Source organism: Nicotiana attenuata, unplaced genomic scaffold (assembly GCF_001879085.1).
Source record: "Nicotiana attenuata strain UT unplaced genomic scaffold, NIATTr2, whole genome shotgun sequence".
Taxonomy (NCBI): Eukaryota; Viridiplantae; Streptophyta; class Magnoliopsida; order Solanales; family Solanaceae; genus Nicotiana; species Nicotiana attenuata.
In genome coordinates, this window is record NW_017685565.1 from 1 (window position 1) to 6,735 (window position 6,735).

A 6,735-nucleotide genomic window follows, 5' to 3' on the forward strand; every position below is an offset into this window, starting at 1 on the left:
GATGAGCTATAATGGCCTACTTAGTCAAAGCTTAAGTGGAGCGGCGTTGGAGTGGTACACAAGACAAGATCATGCTCGGTGGTACACCTGGGATGACTTAGCTCAAGCTTTGCATGTCATTTCAGTACAATCTCGAAATAGTCCCGGACCGTCTGTCACTAACCAAAATCGAGAAAAAGCCCGGAGAAAGCTTTAGAGAATACGGTTCCGTTGGAGAGAGCAAGCAGCAAGGGTTGATCCCCCGATGAAAGAGAATGAGATGGTGGATTATTTCCTTCAGGCTTTAGAGCCAACCTACTATGGCCATTTGGTATCCGCTGTGGGGAAAACTTTCAACGAAGTTGTAAAGATGGGAAGCATGGTAGAAGAGGGTCTCAAGTCCAACAAAATTATGAGCTATTCAGCACTCAAAGCAACCACGCAGGCCATTCAAAGCGGCACCTGAGGAGTATTGGGCAAGAAGAAGAAAGAAGAAGTGACAGTAGTGGAATCAAGGGTTTGGTCCAGGGGCCCGTCACCATATTATCACCAACCTCGCCCTCACCCTCAAACTTACACGCACACCTCATATGGCCCACCACAGCATTACTACCCACCTCCTACTCCCCATTTCTCTGTCCATCATGCCCAGACATACCCACAATCTCCTACTCGTGCCCAATGGCGCGCACCCACTCCCCAAAACACTTACCCATCCCCAAGAACCAACCGAAATGCCGTTGAAACCAGTTTCCAACCCAATCCTGCATATAAGAATGACACCGTTGTGGTAGAAATTTCTCACCTTGGCCAGGTAAAGATGCTTGCTACTCGTGATTGCAGAGCCAAAAGTATACACGATCCCTCAAGTCATATCAATCATGAAGCTGACGATGTTGAAAGTGATGATGAAAACTCGGTCGATGAAGGAAGGAGGAAATTTGGGGCAGCAGATACTTTCAAAATTCCAGATGAGGTCGATGTTTCTCGTCTCAGTTAGTTTCATAATTCCTCTTTGTTTACAGCTAGCTCTATATTCCATTTGCTGTATAGGAGACAAGGATGCATTCCTTTTTGCTGTATAGGAGACAAGGATGCATTCCTTTTGCTGTATAGGAGACAAAAAGATGCGCCATGTCGGATTTTAAAAGACTATTTTAGAGGTTTTTGGTAGAAAACCAATTGTTTGTGGTGTAAAGGAGCAACTTTAACGACTTTTAGTGTATGATTAAGGAGTCGCTTGAAATGATCCATCTAGCATGCCAATTTCTTTAAGCGGAGCATTACTTGACTTCTAAACTTGCATTCTCTACCAAAAGTGACAGATCGGGAATGCCATTCAAATTTGAACGGAGCATGCGTCTCGGGCATACTTGCTTCTACTCAATCTAAAGTCGGAGTATGACAACCAAATGGTATAGAGGCATTTCAGTCTTTCTTGGTATACGGTAATATGGTTTAAACTTAAAGCACTGTACTAATCCCAACCTTGTAAATGACCACAGATTTTAGTGGCATTTCAGTCATGGGAAATTTCTATATCACTGTAAATGGGACGGTATAAAAAATGTGAGTATTATTTTGAAGTAGACGTTGTAACATTTCAAGATTTAAGACAATTGTGGATACCTTTAGCGACTAACACTACGAATCTAAGATTTTGCGTATCTTAATTAAGAACGTGTCTTTAGAAAAACACAAATGGAACTTTAAAATCTGCAATCAAATAACTGACGAAGTTCTCTAAAGTATACGTAAAGGCCCTGATCTCCGAGGATAAGGTGGCAGATATAATTACTATTTTACCTTCACATATTTTCTGCAAGTATGAATACTCACCCACTTGAAGAGCTCTCTCTACATAGTGAATTGTTACAGCAGAGTTCATCTGATTTTATCAGTACTCTGATAATCAACAAACATTAGTTTGCCAACTAAAACGTATAGATAGTTGTAAAGCACTGTTTACAACTTGAAGCAAAAGCAGAACCAAAGAAAATGAGAAGCATGACTGCTGAGCAAATCTTGATTTTTGTCACTACTCGAGGTTTTATCTACAAATATAATAGACATAGTTGCAACAATAAAGCTATTCTGTTTAACCAGAAAATAATGAACATTGGGATATACCTCAATTGCTGTAATAACAAAACATTGAACGTAACTTCCATTTTCTAATATAACTTGACTGAGCTTTGGAGACTGAACTCTATCATACATGGACTGTTTCATTTGGGAAACAAGTCAATGAGGTCCAAGCAGGAGAACGAAATGATCTTTGCCTTACCTCCCAGCATATTGGTAATCTCCCAAGCATTTTGTGACAGCCTCATTGGCCTTCTGAGATTCCCTTTCTCCTCTTTTTTTCTTCTCCCTGGATGACAGATACATCGTATAATTGAGATTAAATGATAAAAAAAATTCACGAGTCAAGGTCTTGATCGAATATATTTGCACTGTTCCAAAATGCATGTGAAGAATGTAAAAGATGGAGGAAGGAAAAGAAGAGGGTTTTTTTTCTGAGAAAGGGTTTGGTAAGAGGACAGACATGGATTTCAGGCAGAATATGATGAACAAAATCTCGTTAGAGCTTATCCAAGAAGCATGCATGCGAGAAAGCAGCTTAAAAGTTCTTAGAAAACAGTTAGAGAAAGGACACCAATTAGTGTCAAACAAAAGAGAAACTCTAACCTTTCCACATATTCCTTCAACAGCTCTTTAGCCTGAACCAGCTTGGAGAGCAAATTGCGATAAACATCAAGGTCCCTATCCACACTTTTCTTGTTTATATTCAGTGAAGCACAAAGCTGTCATGCCAATTTCACAAGTCAACAATATATTCACCTCCAAGTCCGTTGCAGTTTCATGAACATAAACATCTAAAGGGGGTTCGACTCTATGTGCACATTAAACAAACCTGCTACACTAGTTACTCCTATCATAAGGAAGTCTATTGTTGTTCCATCATTTTAAACAAGTGACATTTTCTTTTCTTTTTTTTCTTTTGACTCAAGATTTTCTCAAGTTTCAATTGTTTTCTTCTTTTTGCTTACTAGCACAAATCTCTTGAAAAATACACTAAAGAGCTTAATATGAAGAGTATAACAAGGAAACTCTAACTAAAGGAGAGCTTTCATATAAGCATTCTTGTCGTACAGCATATTCACGAAAGAAAGAAAAGCAGTTGTGGTATAATCAACAAAGCACATGGAAATCTCATTTTTGTTATACATTGAGGGTTAACTGAAACCTATTTCTTTCTCACGCGGGTTAAAAAACAAAATCAATCTCATGGGAGGAAGCGTAGACTATGGGGGCTATTAAGGAAATTGCTTGCTTTTCAGAGAAACCTTGAATTTCATCTTTAATGGAGGATAATGTTGAAGATGAGAAAAAATATTTGAGCTTTTCTTTGTTTTCCTTTTCTTTTTCCTCTTTAGTGATGGATGTAACTGTTTGTGAAGATCATTATCTAACAATGACACATTTGTTGATTCATGAAGTGCAATCAAGAAATGCTAGCATCGGTAGGTGATTAACAGTGACAGAGAGAGATGGTAGAACTCCTGAAGGCCGGACACCCACAACCTCAGTAAAAGACTAGCTAAAGATTGATGTTTCTGTTACAATCCCAGGGGTATTATAGACTGGTTAAATCCATTGAATAACTTGCATAGAATTGTCAATAACACAAAGAGTTCCAATTTGTACAATTTTGGCCATTAATCCATGAGTTTTTTCCTTGTTCTATGACGAGTTCCGTCAGTGTCTCTCTTTCTCAAAGATTTCCTGAGAACTCATACCTTGGACTTCAAAATTAACACTTCCCCGTAACCATCTTTTATATAACGTAGATTTCAACGCTCTTTCAAGTAAAATTTATACAGTTCCTGGTACTAAATGGTAATTTTAGTCCATACACTACACAAAGGTATGATTTTACCTTATATCGTAAAATTCACCATGTAAGATTTTAAACACTTGTTTAATGCTTCACATTTACTTTTTCTGTGATTCGTAGCTCTCATGGGCATTCATCTTTTTCATAAATATAAAAGTGTCAAGAAGAAATAGAAACAGAGAAAATGGGCAAGGTAACTGAAAGGATTATAAATGTGTATTCAGCTAACAAAAAGTGTCAAAAGTGAGTGAATTATCTTTCATCAAAAATCAAAATAAGTCCACTCCACCGAGTTCCTCCAATATAAATTGCAACTCTGAGATATCGGTTGAGTTTCAGTGCCTTTCTGTTCAATCTCTTTAAAATCGATTTGGTTCATAACCGAAGCATTCATGTCAAATCACTTAATCCATAACCAACTATATTGAGCAAAACCTCAATTATAAATGATCTACATGCTGAAGGCGAATCTTCTGCTCGTTTAAGAAACTTAACTTTGAATGGGTAAAAAGCGTTTTGTGGTAAGCTTCTTGGCATCAAACAGTGGGAATTGGCTTCAGGCTTTGTGCAAAGACAAAAGAAGAAGATTGCAGCTGAACTTTCACAGAAGGGCGCAAAGAGATGACCAGAGTTTGAAGAATTTAGCAGCAATCAGTCTGGTTGGGAAATGCTGTTGCTAATGGCTGATGATTTACCTGAAGCAAATAGCAATGAAAGAGTACCTCTGCTGATCCTTTTGCTACTAACAGACATTAGTATCAGATCAACTAAAACTCACGACAGGGGAAGAGGAGTGTAATCTGCTTCAGATTAAAGCAGAGAAGGAAATTGCACACTAGATGTCAGAAAACTGAACGAAAATCACTAAATCAGAGGCCTGGACATGTCTAATTCAAGGCAAGGTAGAAGGTGTAGCCAGGACGGGAAATGAGTGGGGAAATGATCCTTCTTTTTCCCAAGACTTCTCTCCAATTCTCTGACTGGTTTCTATTCATTTGCTTTGCTCTGTTTGATACAAGCCAGAATGATAATGTAGGTTTACTAAATCTGGCTCTAATAAAGTATAGAGTCTAGCACCCAAACATGAGTGAAAAGACAAGGACGGAAATTGTATCGAGCCCCAGCACTTGAGAAGCTCTAAGAGAAAAGATGTGTCATCAGTCTTATGACTTGAATCAGGTTTCCCGATATTTAGAGCTCTATCCAAGATGTAACTTGAAAACCTATACTGTGTTTTTGTTTCGGTTATTCTTTTCTCTTTTTTCTTTTTTTGGTCTTTTCAATTTACCCAGTGTTTAGCTATGCAAATAAAAATTGAAAATCTATATGCTTCTCACCCAGATATGGGCTTACAACTCCTAAGGCATGTCTAACCTTCTTTCTGATACTAAATTCCATTGCGCTTGACCATAACTATTTCCAGAGCATGACAGGTTCACAGAAGCCTGAGTGCTTCTGGTNGTAATCATCACAGATAATGGTGCAAATCTCAATAGTCATTTGATGGCCGAGACATGTCAGCAGTTTAAGATCATGCACCGCAATTCCACTCCATATCGTCCTAAGTCAAATGGAGAAGTTGAAGCAGCTAACAAGAATATCAAGAAAATACTTCGGAAAATGGTCGAAGGGTCAAGGCAATGGCATGAAAAACTACCTTTTGCATTGTTGGGTTATCGCACTACTGTCCGCACTTCAGTAGGAGCGACTCCTTATTCCTTGGTGTATGGAACCGAAGCAGTAATACCCGCAGAGGTTGAGATCCCGTCCCTCCGGATCATTGCTGAGGCAGAAATTGATGATGATGAATGGGTTAAAACCCGCTTGGAACAATTAAGTCTGATTGACGAAAAACGACTGGCAACGGTATGTCATGGTCAGTTATACCAACAGAGAATGGCAAGAGCATATAACAAGAAGGTGCGTCCACGTAAGTTTGAAGTAGGGCAGTTGGTGCTGAGACGTATCCTACCTCATTGGGCTGAGGCAAAAGGAAAGTTCGCCCCAAACTGGCAGGGGCCATTTGTTGTAACCAGAGTGTTGTCCAATGGCGCTTTATATTTGACAGATGTGGAAGGAAAATGTGTAGAAATGGCTATCAATTCTGATGCAATCAAGAGATATTATGTATGATTCCTTTGTCTTTGTGTACTTGATTGTATTTGACATATTTTGAGATTGAAATGACGAAGGCATTTTGTTCTGCTATCTAAACACTTTATCCCTCGTTACCCCTTTGAGCCTTAAATACTTTCTTGCATACCCCTCTTTCGGAATCAATAATCAAGCTCGTAAGGCCGAGCAGGGAAAGAAAATGAAACAGGAAATAAGAAAAAAAGAAAGAAAAGAAAAGAAGTAAAAGGAAAGAAAACAAAAGTGGAAGAAAAGGAAAGATCGCAACAATGAACGTAGTCGTTTGAACTACGTTTGACTTGATCCCGAAAGGGTACGTAGGCAGCCTCACTGAGGTTCAGTCATAACAAAAGAAAAATCCAAATAATCCCCGGAAGGGAAACTGGGGCAGAAGTTATGGTTGTTGCATGAGATATGATTCCGAAAGTTGTAATTTTGGACCCACGTTCGAATTATTTTGAGCTTCTATACCTTTCTTTCTAAACCCATCCAAAAGCCACATTACGGACCAAAGAAAGACCTTCCGATCAATCTTAACAAATGTCAATACAAGCAGGTAAAGTGATTTTGTTGGGGACAACACTTTGGTGCCAGAAGGAAAATGACGAAATGAGAGAGTCTTATTGGTGAAAACCCTCACGGGCACCGTAAGGCGAAGTGAGTTTGAGAGATATTAAAAATGAGAGAGTCTTATTGGTGAAAACCCTCACGGGCACTGTAAG

General features: G+C 38.9%; 1 long non-coding RNA gene across 1 annotated transcript; it reads right to left on the reverse strand.

Moving 5' to 3' along the window:
- Positions 1–1,905: 1,905 nt before the first annotated feature.
- LOC109222156 lies at positions 1,906–5,313 on the reverse strand. The gene is made up of 2 exons (XR_002067361.1): positions 2,671–5,313; positions 1,906–2,353 (listed from the first exon to the last, which is right to left on the reverse strand). It is a non-coding gene; the product is annotated as an uncharacterized LOC109222156 (long non-coding RNA).
- Between the last annotated feature and the right edge of the window lie 1,422 nt (positions 5,314–6,735).